We start from the raw sequence: 17,269 nt of genomic DNA, 5'->3' as shown, positions 1-17,269 counted from the left end.
TATTTATGCTCACAGATCAGCCCTTTCGGAAGAAGAAAAGCATGAGAATTACCAAATGCCAATTATTATTGTTGAAATAAAACTAGTTTTCATAAAATTACAATTACGCACCTGTTTGGAGTTTGGACCACCCACCTAATTTTCCTGAATTTTTTATTTATTTATTTTGGGTAAAAACACCTGGCTGATAAGATGCCAAGTATATGTGAATAGAAAAGTAGGCAAACCACACGAAGCAAAGCAAACGCGTGATAATTAATTATATTATAAACTAATATATATTTAATATAGTTTTATATTATTTCATAATTTTTATATTTTTCTAATTCAACTATTGAATTCAATGTTTAATCTATGTAAATCATGCATATAAAGTTTAAAATAAACAAAATCTTTTAATTTTTTATTTTATGTAAAAAATTTAACTATTATATATATATTAATATAGATAACATTTTAGGTTAAAATGATAGAAATCTCGGATTGATTTGAAATTTTACATTTATAGCAAGTACAATTATATTAAATTTGAATTGTTAAAATATCAACCGTAAAAAAAAGTTATGAATGAGTGTAAAATCATATTAGTTTTATATTAGTGCAAATGGTTGAGTAGTAAAGTATTTGATGTGTGTGATAATTAATTAAAAATACTATTGAGGGAGTAATATTTTTATGTTCGAGTTTAAAGATTTGATTCGACTCAATTTTAGATTTAGTTAAAGTTTAAAATGATTTTAGAATGTCTAAAATTAAAAAAAAAGATAAAATATGCTTCCATTCTTTTTACTTTACAAAAAGTAAGAAGTTAATCCAAACAAAATTATCAAAATCAAAATCAAAATCAAAATTAAAAAGTTAATACTAACAATTTTTTTGTTTAAATAATTGAGCAATAGTTTATATGAGAAATGCAGGGCATGAGAAAATGGGTTGGGCATTTTTTATGAAGAGACGAATCATGTGGTTAATCAATCGGAGAGCATTGTAGCAATGGGAAGACTAGGCTTGACTGCTTTCACCTCTCCCCCTAGGCCCTATAGATTGAAAGCCATGGGAGCTACCTGTGGGCGGTTCTGCTTAGAATAGACTTGCAGTTTGTTTTAGGGCTTTGTCCTCTTTTGTAAAAAATATATAAAAATAAAATAAAAGATAAATAAAAGTCAGAAGTCTTTTTGTTTGCGATTAACATCAACTATCAAAATCTAATTTTGATAAATTAAAATAGAGGAATTAATTTTTTAATTTTTATAAAGTATAATACATTAATCACAAAAAAAAATGTATAAAAGGATTAATGTACATTATAGTCCTAAACTTAACAATTAATACTTACTTGATATTTAAATTTTTTTTGGACCTAATTGATACCTAAATTTGAATTTTATTAATCTAGTGGGTACTTCTTTTAAGTACTTGAGTAACATTGGTAGTTTTTTTTATCTTTTTAATGTTTTTTAATAATAAATATTAAAGTAGATTAAAGATAATTCAATTTAAATGTTTTTTTCTTTTTTAATATAAGTGTCGAAATTAACGGCATCACTCAAGTAGCTAAAAAAGGTACTCACTTGATTAACATAATCCAAATTTAGGTATCAATTAAGTCTAAAAATAATTTAGATACCAAGTAATAATAGTTGCCAAGTTCAAGGGTTGAAGTGTACTTACCCATTAAAAAATCTGTAACAGCTCGGTTTTGACCCTAGTCAGAATAGTGGTTTTGGAACCACAAATCCGAGTTAGAAAAATATTTTAATATTAATTTCCGTGTATTTGATAAGTGAATTGACATGTGTGAAAGTCTCGAGTGAAAATTTAACTGTTTGTGTGCTTAATTTGCAAAAAAGACCTAATTGCATAAAATATAAAAGCTGTGTGCTAGATGTTTAAGTGCTTATTTGAGTTGGCTTTCTAGAGTAAAGGTCCTTATGTGGTTAATTGACCATTGGAAGTTTGAATGGACATAAAAGGGCATGTGTTAGGTGAAATTATAATGGTTTAATAAAGGTTATAATGGTCAAATGTTTAATAAATTAATATATGATATAAGAAACTTGAAAATAGTCATTTTATGTTTTGTTTGTGCCGAAAATTGAAGAACAAAAAGAAAAGATAAAGAGTTCTAAGGTTCGGCTATTTGGAAGCTTAATTCGGACTGATATAACAAAACTTGAAAATAGGCATTTTATTCTTTGTTTGTGCCGAAAATTGAAGAACAAAAAGAAAAGATAAAGAGTTCTAAGTTTCGGCTATTTGGAAGCTTAATTCGGATCAAGAAAGGAGGAATTCGGACTTAGATCGAGGAAAGTCGAAGATTATCGAGTAGACAGTTCGAGTCGACGAATTTCGAGTATGAGGTCAGTTCGTACTTCAAATATGATGTTAAGTAAGCTTTGATGCCTTTATTATACATGGTTTGTATATAATTGAATTGGACAATATGATGATGAATCGGAAGTTTTGGCACTAAGTGTGCGATTTAAACTAGCTTTGGCACTAAGTGTGCGATACCGACTTAGTCTCGGTTATTTGAGATGGCACTAAGTGTGCGGAAATATTTAGCTTCGGCTAACCTTATAGCACTAAGTGTGCTGATGTGTAAAATATGAATAACTTATGGAAAGTCTTATAACATTCAACATGAGGTAAGTATAAAAGTGAATAAGTACGGGAAGCTTTAGATATATATAATGCCTAAGTGGTAGATGATGCTATGTATATGAATCTCATTGAGTTGATATAGTTATATGGATTGAAATTGTGCAAATACTCATAGGTTATCATTTTATGTTCATATACTATGAATGTTTTGAGTACGAGCTTACTAAGCTTTTGAAAGCTTACTCTGTGTGATTACTGTTTGTTTTACAGTTATCGTAGCTACTGAAGGCTCAGGGATAGTCGAGAATCGTCACCATACTATCGATCTCGTTTTGGTACTTTTGAAAATGTAAATATTTGAAGTATGGCATGTATAGACTAGTAGTTATGAAGTATGTTTTGTGATGTATATATATATTTAGCAATGTGATTTGGCTAATTTGTGTTTGAAATTATGGTTGAGAAAGGCTTATGATATGTAATGTTAATTTGCAACTATGGCATGAATGATGTAGGTTTTAACATAAAGAATGGTTGATTGGGTTGTACATGTATGTTTGTTTCCTTGTTGTAGGTTGACCCACAATGGATGGCAAGTTGGCTTAAACCAAGCCTGCATTGTGCCACACAGCCAGAGGACACGGGCGTGTCTTGTGGCCGTGTAAGAAAAGCAGTATTCTCTTAAAAATTACACGGCCTTGACGCACGGGAGTGTATATGGCCAAGGGCTAAAATTAGTAGCTAGCTAAGTATCACACGGGCATAGCACATGGGCGTGTCTATTGGCCGTGGGTGAAAGTCAGTATGCCTGCCATGTTTTGGCATGTCTGGTTCACGTGGGTGTGTCTGATACCCGTGTGAGGCACACGGCCTGAACACATGGGCGTGTGACCTCAATAGAATTGAAAAATTTTTTAAGAGTTGAAAGTGGTGAACATGTTCAGTTTAGTCCTGACCTCTTCCTAATACATGTTTAAGGTCTCATTGACCTAAGAAAGGGACTTATGTTGATGTTTGACTATGATGCTATGATGTTTTTGAAATAAATGTGAAGTGTTTCGATATGTTTGGTAATGCTGCTTAACCCTAGTTCGGCGATGGATACGGGTTAGGGGTGTTACATTTGGTTAGTATCAAAGCTATGGTTTAGTTGGTTTTAAGACTACCATAGCGTATGAGAGTCTAGCTATACATGCCATATATCTGAATCTATGATAGTGTGATAACTCCTGACTTTGAAATATGCTTTTATATAGCAATGGATCCCGATAGAGCTGTAGCTGACGATGTTGAAAGTAATGCGCCTGCTCCCGCGCAAGGGACGGTGCAAGCTGATTCCCGACTGGCTACGAGTAGCTGTGATGGTGAGGTTAAGCAAGCCTTCTATCAGATGATGAATGATTGGTTCACGCAATATATTAGAACCAATCCGGTTGTACAACAACCTCCACCCCTAGTTAATCCTCCTCAAACTTCGGATATGCCACGAGTGAATCCAGTACAGTTGAGTAGACCACCAGTTGACAAGATTAGAAAATATGGAGCTGAAGAATTCCGAGCTGCAACAAGTGATGATGCGTAAAAAGCTGAGTTCTGGTTAGAGAACACAATAAGAGTGTTTGATGAATTATCCTTGAGTCCCGAAGAATGTATAAAATGCGCTGTTTCACTTCTGAGAGACACGGCGTATCATTGGTGGAAGACTTTGATATCTGTAGTTCCGAGTGAATGAGTTACATAGGATTTCTTCCAAGCTGAATTCTGGAAGAAATATATCAGCCAAAGATTCATTTATCAAAAACGCAAAAAGTTTCTCAAGCTTAAGCAAGGCCGTATGGCTATTACAGAATACGAGCGGGAATTTGTAAGGTTGAGTCAGTATGCCCGTGAATGTGTATCTTCAGAAGTAATAATGTGTAAGAGATTTAAAGACGGCTTGAACGAAGATATTCGCTTATTAGTTGGAATTCTAGAAATGAAAAAATTCGTGGTGCTTGTTGAACGAGCATGTAAAGCGGAAGATCTTGGGAAAGAGAAAAGAAAGCCTGATTTTGAAACTAGAGATGTACGAAAGAGATCATCGAGCAAATCATTTCAATCTGGGTCCAAGAAGTTTGGAGATGATAGAAGTCGTTCAAAGGCTGGTGTGGGATATTCAAACAGAGATTGTGTTAGATCGCAATCGAATTACAAATCTTCAGCCACGTCTGTTGCTAGTGTTGATAATGCAAAGAATGAAAAGTCTGAATGTGAGCAATGTGGAAGACGACACTTTGGTGAATGCTGGGGAAAAAGTAATAATCGAGCTTGTTATAGTTGTGGTTCGAGAAACCATTTTATTAAAGATTGCCCAGATTTAGTTGGAAAAGATAATGTTCAGAATCCGAGACAGAGTGGTAATGTTTATCGAGGTAGACCTCCTAGAAATTCAGGAAATGTAAATGGTAGTCAAAGAGGGACAAAAGACACAGCTGTTAAATTTGAGGCTTGTGCACCTGCTAAAGCGTATGCTATTTGAGCTCGCGAGGAAACTTCATCGCCAGATGTGATTACGGGTACATTTACTCTTTATGATACTTATGTAATTGCTTTGATAGATCCTGGATCAACATATTCGTATATATGCATGAACTTAGTGAACAGTAAAATTTTGCTTGTAGAGTTTACTGAAACTGTGATTAGAGTTTCGAACCCTCTAGGCAAATGTGCTCTAGTTGATAAAGTTTGCAAGAATTGTCCATTAATGTTTCGAGACAATTGTTTTTCAGCTAATATGATGTTATTACCTTTTGATGAGTTGATATAATTTTTGGTGTGGATTGGTTAACTTTACATGATGCTGTAGTGAATTGTAAACGGAAAACTATTGATTTGAGATGCAAGAATGATGAAATAGTTAGAATTGAATCTAGTGATTTGAATGGATTGCCTGCTGTAATATCTTCGATGAAAGCATTGAGTATTGTGATAAAGGGTTGCGAAGCCTACTTTGCTTATGTGATTGATTCGAAAGTGTCAGAAAAGAAAGATGAATCTGTACCTGTTATCTGTGAGTTTCCTGATGTGTTTCCTAAAGAACTTCTAGGATTACCTCTAGTTAGAGAGGTAGAATTTGGCATAGAATTGATACCTGGTACTACTCCGATTTCGATAACTCTGTATAGAATGGCTCCGACTGGGTTAAAAGAACTAAAGTCTCAGTTGCATGAATTGACCGATCGAGGATTTGCTAGACCGAGTTTCTCACATTGGGGTGCTCCGGTTTTATTTGTGAAAAAGAAAGACGGTACGATGAGAATGTGTATAGATTATCGTCAGTTGAATAAAGTAACTGTCAAGAATAAGTATCCTTTGCCCCGAATTAATGATTTGTTTGATCAGTTGAAGGGAGCTACTGTGTTTTCAAAAATAGATTTGAGACCGGGCTACTATCAGTTACGAGTGAAAGATTCAGATATACCGAAGACTGCTTTCAGAACAAGGTATGGCCACTATGAATTTTTAGTTATGCCTTTTGGATTGACTAATGCGCCTGCTATTTTTATGGATTTGATGAATAGAATTTTCAAACCGTATTTAGATCAATTTGTTGTAGTATTCATTAATGATATATTAATTTATTCACCTGATAAATCTGAACACGCCGAGCATTTGAGAATAGTGCTACAGGCTCTACGAGATAAACAGTTGTATACAAAGTTTAGTAAATGTGAATTCTGGTTGCGAGAAGTTGGTTTTCTAGGTCATATTGTATCAGCTTCCGGTATCCAAGTTGATCCGAGCAAGATTTCAGCTATTCTGGATTGGAAGCCTTCGAAGAATGTATCTGAAGTCTACAGTTTTATGGGACTTGTCGGCTACTACAGACGATTTGTAAAAGATTTCTCTGTGATAGTAACTCCATTGACAAAATTACTTCAGAAAGATGTGAAATTTGAATGGTCTGAGCAATGTCAGAAAAGTTTTAATCGGTTAAAAGCTCTGTTAACTAAAGCTCCAGTGTTGGTACAACCTGAGTCGGTTAAGGAATTCGTTGTTTACAGCGATGCTTCGTTAAATGGACTCGGTTGTGTTTTAATGCAAGAAGGAAAAGTTGTTGCTTACTCTTTGAGACAGTTGAAGCCACATGAGAAGAATTATCCAACTCACGACCTTGAGAAATGTCATGTGTTTTCTGATCATAAGAGTTTGAAGTATTTGATGACTCAGAAAGATCTGAATTTGCGACAGAGAAGATGGTTAGAATTGTTGAAAGACTACAAACTAGTGATTGATTATCACCCGAGAAAAGCAAATGTTGTTGCAGATGCTTTGAGTCGAAGATCGTTATTTGCTTTGTGTGCGAAGAATGCTCATTTAGTTCTGTCTGATGATGGTTCAGTTTTAACTGAATTGAAAGCAAAACCTTTGTTTTTACAATAGATTATTGAAGCTCAGAAAATTGATAATGAGATTTTAGCTAAACGAGCTCAATGTAATGTAGATACTGATTCAGAATTCAGAGTTGATAAAGTTAATTATTTAAGATTTCGAGATAGGATTTGTATTCCGAGAAATCTTGAGTTAATTCAAATGATTCTGATTGAAGCTCACAGTAGTCTCTGTGCATCTAGGCAGTACTAAAATGTACAATGACTTGAAACAACATTATTGGTGGTCCGGAATGAAAAGATAAATCTCTGAATTTATTTCTAAATTTTTGATTTGTCAACAAGTTAAAGCTGAACATCAAGTGCCGTCTGGGTTACTACAACCGATTATGATTCCGGAGTGGAAATGGGATCGAGTGACCACTGACTTTGTGTCGGGTTTACCTCTATCTCCGATAAAGAAAGATGCCATTTGGGTTGTAATTGATCGATTAACGAAATCAGCTCATTTTATTCTGGTTCGATCAGATTATTCGCTTGATAAATTAGCTGATTTATACATTTCTAATATAGTGATATTGCATGGTGTGCCCTTGTCTATAGTGTCAGACAGATATCCGAGATTCACGTCTCAATTTTGGAAGAAGTTACAAGATGCTCTGGGTACTAAACTGCATTTTAGTACTACTTTTCATCCGTAAACGGATGGTCAATCCGAGTGAACTATTTAGATACTCGAGGATATGTTGAGATGTTGCATTCTTGAGTTTGAAGGTACGTGGAAACAGTACTTACCTTTGATTGAATTCGCTTATAATAACAGTTTTCAGTCAAGCATCAAAATAGCACCATACGAAGCTTTATATGGTCGTAAATGTTGTACACCTTTGTATTGGATAGAGCTCAGCGAAAATAAGATTCACTGGGTTGACTTGATAAAAGAAATTGAATAGAAAGTGAAAGTGATCCGAGATAGTTTGAAAGCAGCTTCTGATTGTCAGAAATCATATGCAGATTTGAAAAGAAAAGATATTGAGTTTGATATCGGTGAGAAAGTGTTTTTGAAAGTGTCTCTATGGAAGAAAGTGTTTCAATTTGGTAGAAAAGGCAAATGGAGTCCAAGATTTATCGGGCCGTATGAAATTATCGAGCGTATTGGGCTGGTTGCATATAGATTATTGTTGCCACCAGAGCTAGAAAAGATTCATAATGTATTTCTTGTATCGATGCTTCGACGATACAGATCTGATCATTCGCATGTAATTCCTCCGTTTGAGATTGAAATTCAGTCTGATATGACTTACGAAGAAAAGCAGATCTGAATCTTAGCTCGAGAGATTAAAGAGTTACGTAATAAGAAGATTTCATTAGTTAAAGTGATGTGGCATCAGCACGGTATAGAAGAGGCCACATGGGAACCTGAAAATATTATGAAACAACAATATCCAAATCTGTTTAATGGTAAGATTTTCAGGGAAGAAAATCCTTAAGGGGAAGAATTGTAATAGCTCGGTTTTGACCCTAGTCAGAATAGTGGTTTCAAGACCACAAATCCGAGTTATAAAAATATTTTAATATTAATTTTCGTGTATTTGATAAGTGAATTGACATGTGTGAAAGTCTCGAGTGAAAATTTAACTGTTTGTGTGCTTAATTTGCAAAAAGGACCTAATTGCATAAAATATAAAAGTTGTGTGCTAGATGTTTAAGTGCTTATTTGAGTTGGCTTTCTAGAGTAAAGGTCTTAATGTGGTTAATTGACCATTGAAAGTTTGAATGGACATAAAAGGGCATGTGTTAAGTGAAATTATAATGGTTTAATAAAGGTTATAATGGTCAAATGTTTAATAAATTAATATATGATATAACAAAACTTGTGTAACACCCCTTACCCGTATTCCTTATCGGAACAGAGTATGAGGTATTACTAAATTTTTAAAAATTTCCGACAGCATTCCTACTTATTTTTTTGCTTAAAACTCCTGCAAATTTAGAACACATTCCAATATACCAACCAATGTCATTTGTATAAACACACATATAGTTTAACTATTAATAAATACTACATTTAAAAGGGAACCATAACATATATTTACATGATGATCCCACATTACATAAAGTGTCTATACATGCCATAAAATTTCGGAACACTAGTAGTAAAATACCCCAAATGTGAAGGATAGTGTAGATGATTGTCTGACTTCGTTCCAATTTCCGAGTTGTTGGAAGTCACTATAACCAAGAGAAAAATAAAATCGAGTAAGCATATAGCTTAGTAAGTAAACACATGATAAATAAGTAATTACTCCCATAACTACACCAAAATATAAACTTATTCATGAATAACTTTATTGTTTAGGCAATTTCCAGCAAGCTGTTTTTCTGCGTCATAGTCGCTAATTTATTTTTATCTGGAGCTACAGGGCTCCAAATTGAGTTCCGTAAATTTTCCCTGAAACTAGACTCATATAACATTTCACCATAAAAATTTCAGAATTTTTAACCCAGCCAATTAGTACAGTTTATTCATTAAAACTTCCCCTGTTTCACTGCCCAACGGTTCTGACCCTTCCTCACTAAAATTTACTTAACTCTCTGTAAAAAATTTGAAAAATGGGTTTTCTTGTTTCTAATAAAAATAGACTCAATAAGGATTCCAGGGATATAAATTTCATGCCATAATTATTTTTTTAAAAGTTTTGGTAATTTTCCAAATTTAGAACAGGGTATCTCGAAATCAATCCAGCCCTGTTTTAGTAAAATTCAGATATCTCCAAAAATACAACTCTTTTGCTTATTCTATTTCTTTCATATAAAAACAGACACATCCAGCTTCAATTTAATATATTATTCAGCTTCCCATTCATTTTCCACCATTTATGGTGATTTTTCAAAGTTACCCAACTGCTGTTGTTCAACACAGTTTATAATTAAATTGTTCCTTTTTCGTTTTTGATATTTTCTCCCATCTCATACATGGATCGATTTAGTGTCCAACTCAATATTTACCCCTTAAAATTTTCCACCATATGGCAATATTCACCTTCCACACTTTTTCGTTGAACACTCGGAATGTTAACCGTTATTGGTGGATCTCGCACTTAGCACCACCACTGAATCGGGGAATCATCACTTAGCAACCCCTCGGGGGAATCAGCACATAGCAACCCCCTTTTCATTTCAAATATACAATGGATATCGCACTTAGCAACCCCTCGGGGGAATCAGCACATAGCAACCCCCTTTCACATTTCAAAGATATGGTGGATATCGCACTTAGCACCACCAATGAACCGGGGAATCAGCACTTAGCAACCCCTCGGGGGAATCAGCACATAGCAACCCCCTTTCACATTTCAAAGATATGGTGGATCACGCACATAGCACCACCCATAAATCGGGGAATCAGCACACAGCAACCCCTTTTATATACAACATACTACGGCTTATTCCGAGTGTTCAACCCATAACCCATATATTGCAACCCTTTATCACCTTTCCCGATTTAACAACATTTTTAGGATATTGCCAAACATTTATTTTAATTCCAAATAAATCTCAAAATATATCAAATAATATCAAAATAATACATTAAGTCACGTGTTTACTTACCTCGGTGCAAAATATCGTAATTTTGCACTTTACTCCACTATCTTTTCTTTTCCTCGTTTGATATACTCTTCACGTCTTTCTTGATCTATAATAGCAAATTTAACTCGTTTAAAGTCCACATTTATTAAAATAATCCACCACCCAACTTTTTGAAAATTACAATTTTGCCCCCAAACTTTTGCATAATTACACTTTTGTCCCCAAGCTCGGAAATTAAACTTCATCACTTATTCTTAAGTTTTATAACATGCTGAACATTTTTCCCTTCTATGGAAACATCAAATTCCCACTCCAACACATACTTTTGAATATTAATTATTTTTACCGATTATGTCTATTTACCCGTTTTCGCTTAAAATTGCTTAGCAAAAGTTGTTTAACATAATCTCTAGCTTCATATTCCACCATAAAACAGCAAAATAAACATATTTCACCTATGGATATTTTTCCAAATATGAACCCTAACATGAATTAATGGTAGAATAAGCTAAACCAAGTTACCGGGACTCCAAAAATACGAAGAACATTAAAAACGGGGCTTAGAATCACTTACTATGGAGCTTGAAAGCTTAAAAACCCTAAATATGGCTTCCCCCTTGCTGATTTCGTTCACCATGAAGAAGATGAGCATATTTTGCCATCTTTTTCCCATTTAATTCTATTTAATAACCAAATGACTAAAATGCCCCCATTTAAAAAAATCTATTTCACCCATTTCTTATGTCTATTTTTGTCCATCAACAAACTAATGGTCTAATTACCACATAAAGACCTCCAATTTAAAATTTCATAACAATTAGACACCTCTAAGATGTAGAACTCAACTTTTGCACTATTTACAATTTAGTCCTTTTGACTAAATTGAGTGCCCAAACGTCGAAATTTTCGAACGAAATTTTTACGAAAATTTTCCGTGAAATTGTAGATCATAAAAATATAATAATAACCATATTTTCCCTCGTCGGATTTGTGGTCCCGAAACCACTATTCCGACTAGGCCCAGAATCGGGCTGTTACAACTCTCCCCTCTTAAGGATTTTCGTCCCCGAAAATCTTACCGGAAAAGAGGTTTGGGTACTGTTTCCTCATAATTTCCTCCGGTTCCCACGTAGCCTCTTCCATTCCATGTTTTTGCCACAACACTTTCACTAAGGCTACACTTTTATTTCTTAACTGTTTGACCTCCCGAGCCAAAATCTTTATGGGTTCTTCTTCATAAGTCATATCTGGTCGAACCTCAATCTCTGTAGGAGAAACTATATGTGAAGGATCCGAACGATAACGTCGCAACATCGACACATGAAATACATTATGTATCTTTTCAAACTCTGGCGGTAAAGCTAACCGATATGCTACAGGGCCAACTCTCTCGGTAACTTCATATGGTCCAATAAAACGTGGACTTAGTTTGCCTTTACGACCAAATCTCAGAATCTTCTTCCATGGGGATACTTTCAAGAACACTTTATCACCCACTTGAAACTCAATTTCTTTTCTCTTTAAATCCGCATACGACTTTTGCCGATCTGAGGTAGCTTTTAGGCAATCACGGATTATTTTCACCTTTTCTTCAGTTTCTTTCACCAGGTCGACTCCATGAATCCGATTCTCACCGAGTTCAGTCCAATATAAAGGGGTTCTACATTTACGCCCATATAATGCTTCATACGGTGCCATTTGTATACTTGACTGATAACTATTATTATAAGCAAATTCAACCAGTGGTAGATATTTCTCCCAACTGTCCTTCATTTCTAAAATACAACACCGGAGCATGTCTTCAAGAACTTGAATCACCCTTTCTGATTGTCCGTCAGTTTGCGGATGAAATGCAGCACTGAAATTCAATTTCGTACCCAAAGCTTCCTGTAACTTTATCCAAAACCTCGAAGTAAATCTCGGATCTCTATCCGATATAATAGATTTAGGCACCCCATGTAGTCTCACTATTTCAGCAACATATAATTCAGCCAACCTGTCAAGTGAATAATCAATGCGTATCGGAATAAAATGGGCTGACTTTGTCAATCTATCCACAATTACCCAAATAGCATCTTTCTTCTTTGGAGTTAAAGGCAATCCTGTCACGAAATCCATCGTGATACTGTCCCACTTCCATTCTGGAATCGTTATCGGTTGAAGTAAACCCGATGGCACTTGATGCTCAGCCTTCACTTGTTGACAGATTAAACATTTTGTTACAAATTCCGAGATATCCTTTTTCATGCCCGGCCACCAATACAACTTCCTCAAATCATTGTACATTTTCACACTACCCGGATGGACTGATAAATCACCACTGTGTGCTTCACCTAAAATAGTCCGAATTAGCTCATCATTTCTCGGTACACATATTCTGTCCCTGAACATCAGGCAATCATCTGAACCAATTTGAAAATCTGAGTCAACACCTGCTTCACACTGAGCTCTCTTGGCTTGCAATTTACTGTCATTCTTTTGAGATTCCCGAATTTGCTGAAGAAATAACGGTCTAGCTCTCAATTCAACCAACATTGAGCCATCATCAGATAAAGTTAACATCGTACCCATAGCTCTCAAAGCAAATAAAGATTTTCTGCTCAAGGCATCAGCAACCACATTAGCTTTCCCGGGGTGATAATCAATCACTAGCTCATAGTCTTTGATTAGCTCGAGCCATCTTCGTTGCCTCAAATTCAAGTCTTTTTGACTCATCAAATATTTCAAACTCTTATGATTAGTGAAGATTCGGCACTTTTCACCATACAAATAATGACGCCAAATTTTTAAAGCAAAAACAATGGCAGCCAATTCTAAATCATGCGTCGGATAATTCTTCTCATGCGGTTTCAACTGTCTCGAAGCATAAGCTATTACTTTGCCCTCTTGCATTAACACACACCCAAGGCCATTCAACGATGCATCACTGTAAATTACAAACTCCTTCCCGGACTCAGGTTGCACCAACACTGGCGCCTCAGTCAATAATGCCTTCAACTTTTCAAAACTCTGTTGACATTTATCGGTCCATTCAAACTTGACATTCTTCTGCAGTAACTTAGTCATAGGAGGAACAATCATCGAGAATCCCTTGACAAACCGTCTGTAATACCCAGCTAAGCCCAGGAAGCTTCTAACTTCAGTCACATTCTTTGGTGGCTCCCAATCAACAATTGCTGAAATTTTGCTTGGATCAACCCGAATACCTTCACTTGAAACTATATGTCCTAAGAATCCAACCTCACGAAGCCAAAACTCACTTTTGCTGAATTTAGCATACAATTTCTTTTCTCTCAGAATCTGCAACACAGTTCTCAAATGTTCTGCATATTCCGATTCATCCCGAGAATAGATTAAAATATCATCTATGAACACCACCACGAACTTGTCTAAGTACAGCCGAAAAATTCGGTTCATCAAGTCCATAAAAATAGCTAGAGCATTAGTCAACCCAAAAGGCATTACCAGAAATTCATAGTGTCCATACCTCGTTCTGAAGGCGGTTTTCGGCACATCAGACTCTTTAACTCTCAACTGATAGTAACCAGACCTCAGATCGATCTTGGAGAACACTGTTGCCCCTTTTAATTGATCAAACAAATCATCAATTCTCGGCAAAGGATACTTGTTCTTTATGGTCACCTTATTGAGCTGACGATAGTCAATACAAAGTCTCATAGAGCCGTCATTCTTTTTCACAAATAACACAGGAGCACCCCAAGGAGAAAAACTCGGTCTCACAAATCCTTTATCTGTCAACTCTTGTAACTGAGCTTTTAATTCCTTCAACTCAGTCGGAGCCATTCGATACGGTGCAATAGAAATCGGTGCAGTACCAAGTAACAGATCAATAGAAAACTCAACTTCTCTAATCGGAGGTAACCCAGGCAATTCCTCTGGAAATACATCTGGAAATTCACAGACTACCGGCACTGATTCAAGCTTCGACCCAGTTATATCAGTATTCAACACATAAGCAAGATAAACTTCACATCCCTTTCTCAAGTATTTCTGAGCAGACATGTGCGAAATCACCATAGGCAACTTATTCGGCTCCTCTGTTTCAATCCGGAGAATTTCACCATTTTCACACTTTAATTCAAGAATTTTCTGTCTACAATTCACCTTGGCATCATGCAATATCAACCAATCCATCCCCAAAATAACATCGAACTCATCAAATGGTAACAACATCAAATTAGCCAGGAAACAGTGACCTTGAATCATCAGGGGGCAATTCTTGCAAATCTTATCAACTAAGACATACTTGCCTAATGGATTTGATACTTTAACTACATATTCAGTGTTTTCAACAGGCAATTTCTTACTAGATACCAATTTCATGCATACATATGAATGAGTAGAGCCGGGATCAATCAAAGCAATAACATCTATATCATGAAGAGAAAATGTATCAGTAATCACATCGGAAGATGAGGCATCCTCTCGAGCACGTATGGCATAAGTCCTGGCAGGCGCTCTAATTTCTGATCCTCCAGCTGCATCTTTCATCACACTTTTACCACTGACTTTGCTTCCCACATTTCTCGGCGGTCTCCCTCTACTAACAATATCACCCGATCCAGCTCTTGGCAAATTTTCTTCCTCTCTTCTCTCAGGGCAATCTCTTACATAATGCTCTTGGGAACCACACCTGAAACAAGCTCGTTTAAATCCCCAACACTCACCAATATGTCGCCTGCCACACTGTTGACATTCAGGCCGGGTGTTTCCTACATTGCCCACACTTGCTACAGAGGTAGCTCAAGTTGTAGCTCCAGAATACGACCTCCCTCGGTCTCTGCGTGAATACCCAACTGAACCAGTTGGTCGTGGATCCATCCCTTTAAATTTCTTCGAATGAGATTGAAATGTTCTGCCCATTGTCCTCTTCCTTACATGTCGAGATTCCATCTCTGCCCTTCTCTTTTCTCTACTCAGTTCTTCAGCTTTACAGGCCCGATCAACTAACACCACAAATTCTTTTAACTCTAAAATCTCAACATGCAATCTGATGTCTTCATTTAGCCCCTCTTCAAATCTTTTACACATAATAGCCTCTGTAGGCACACATTCCTGGGCATATTTACTAAGCCGAACAAACTCCCGTTCATATTCTGCTACGGACATTCGGCCCTGTTTCAACCCGAGAAACTCTTTGCGTTTTTGATCAATAAATCGTTGGCTTACATATTTCTTTCTAAATTCTTCCTGAAAGAAGTCCCAAGTAACTCTTTCTTTTGGAACCACCGATATCAATGTTTTCCACCAACGATATGCCGAATCCTTCAATAAAGACACAGCACATTTCAAACATTCTTCAGGGGTGCAAGATAATTCATCAAATACCCGAATAGTATTTTCAAGCCAAAACTCGGCTTTTTCCGGATCATCATCAACATTGGCCCTAAAATTTCAGCCCCATGCTTTCGAATTCTATCAACAGGTGGCTTACTTGATCTCACCAATTCGGCACTCCGTGGAGCTACGGGGACCGGTTGAGGAATAGGAGGGGGTGGAGGAGGAGGAACATTCGGATTTACACGGACATATTTTATATACCAATCACTCATCATTCGGAGGAAGGCTTCCCGAGCCTCATCCTGTCCATGTGTCTCATGTCTACTCTCTTCCTGCGCGGTCCCTTGCGCGAGAGCCGGCGCGTTACTTTCAACATCATCTGCCACACTTCGATCAGGATCCATTTACTATATAAAACAAAATTTTAAATTGTCAGAAATCATCACACTATCACAATAATTTTATGGCATGTATAGACTGACTTCCACACATATTTTATTGGTCCGAGAACCGACTAAACCGTAGCTCTGATACCACTAAAATGTAACACCCCTTACCCGTATTCCTTATCGGAACAGAGTATGAGGTATTACTAAATTTTTAAAAATTTCCGACAGCATTCCTACTTATTTTTTTGCTTAAAACTCCTGCAAATTTAGAACACATTCCAATATACCAACCAATTTCATTTGTATAAACACACATATAGTTTAACTATTAATAAATACTACATTTAAAAGGGAACCATAACATATATTTACATGATGATCCCACATTACATAAAGTGTCTATACATGCCATAAAATTTCGGAACACTAGTAGTAAAATACCCCAAATGTGAAGGATAGTGTAGATGATTGTCTGACTTCGTTCCAATTTCCGAGTTGTTGGAAGTCACTATAACCAAGAGAAAAATAAAATCGAGTAAGCATATAGCTTAGTAAGTAAACACATGATAAATAAGTAATTACTCCCATAACTACACCAAAATATAAACTTATTCATGAATAACTTTATTGTTTAGGCAATTTCCAGCAAGCTGTTTTTCTGCGTCATAGTCACTAATTTATTTTTATCTGGAGCTACAGGGCTCCATATTGAGTTCCGTAAATTTTCCCTGAAACTAGACTCATATACCATTTCACCATAAAAATTTCAGAATTTTTAACCCAGCCAATTAGTACAGTTTATTCATTAAAACTTCCCCTGTTTCACTGCCCAACGGTTCTGACCCTTCCTCACTAAAATTTACTTAACTCTCTGTAAAAAATTTGAAAAATGGGTTTTCTTGTTTCTAATAAAAATAGACTCAATAAGGATTCCAGGGATATAAATTTCATGCCATAATTATTTTTTTAAAATTTTTGGTAATTTTCCAAATTTAGAACAGGGGATCTCGAAAT

The sequence above is a fragment of the Gossypium hirsutum genome, chromosome A06, assembly GCF_007990345.1.
Source record: "Gossypium hirsutum isolate 1008001.06 chromosome A06, Gossypium_hirsutum_v2.1, whole genome shotgun sequence".
Classification (NCBI taxonomy): Eukaryota; Viridiplantae; Streptophyta; class Magnoliopsida; order Malvales; family Malvaceae; genus Gossypium; species Gossypium hirsutum.
The sequence above is the reverse complement of the archived record's forward strand: the minus strand, read 5'-3'. Positions refer to the sequence as shown.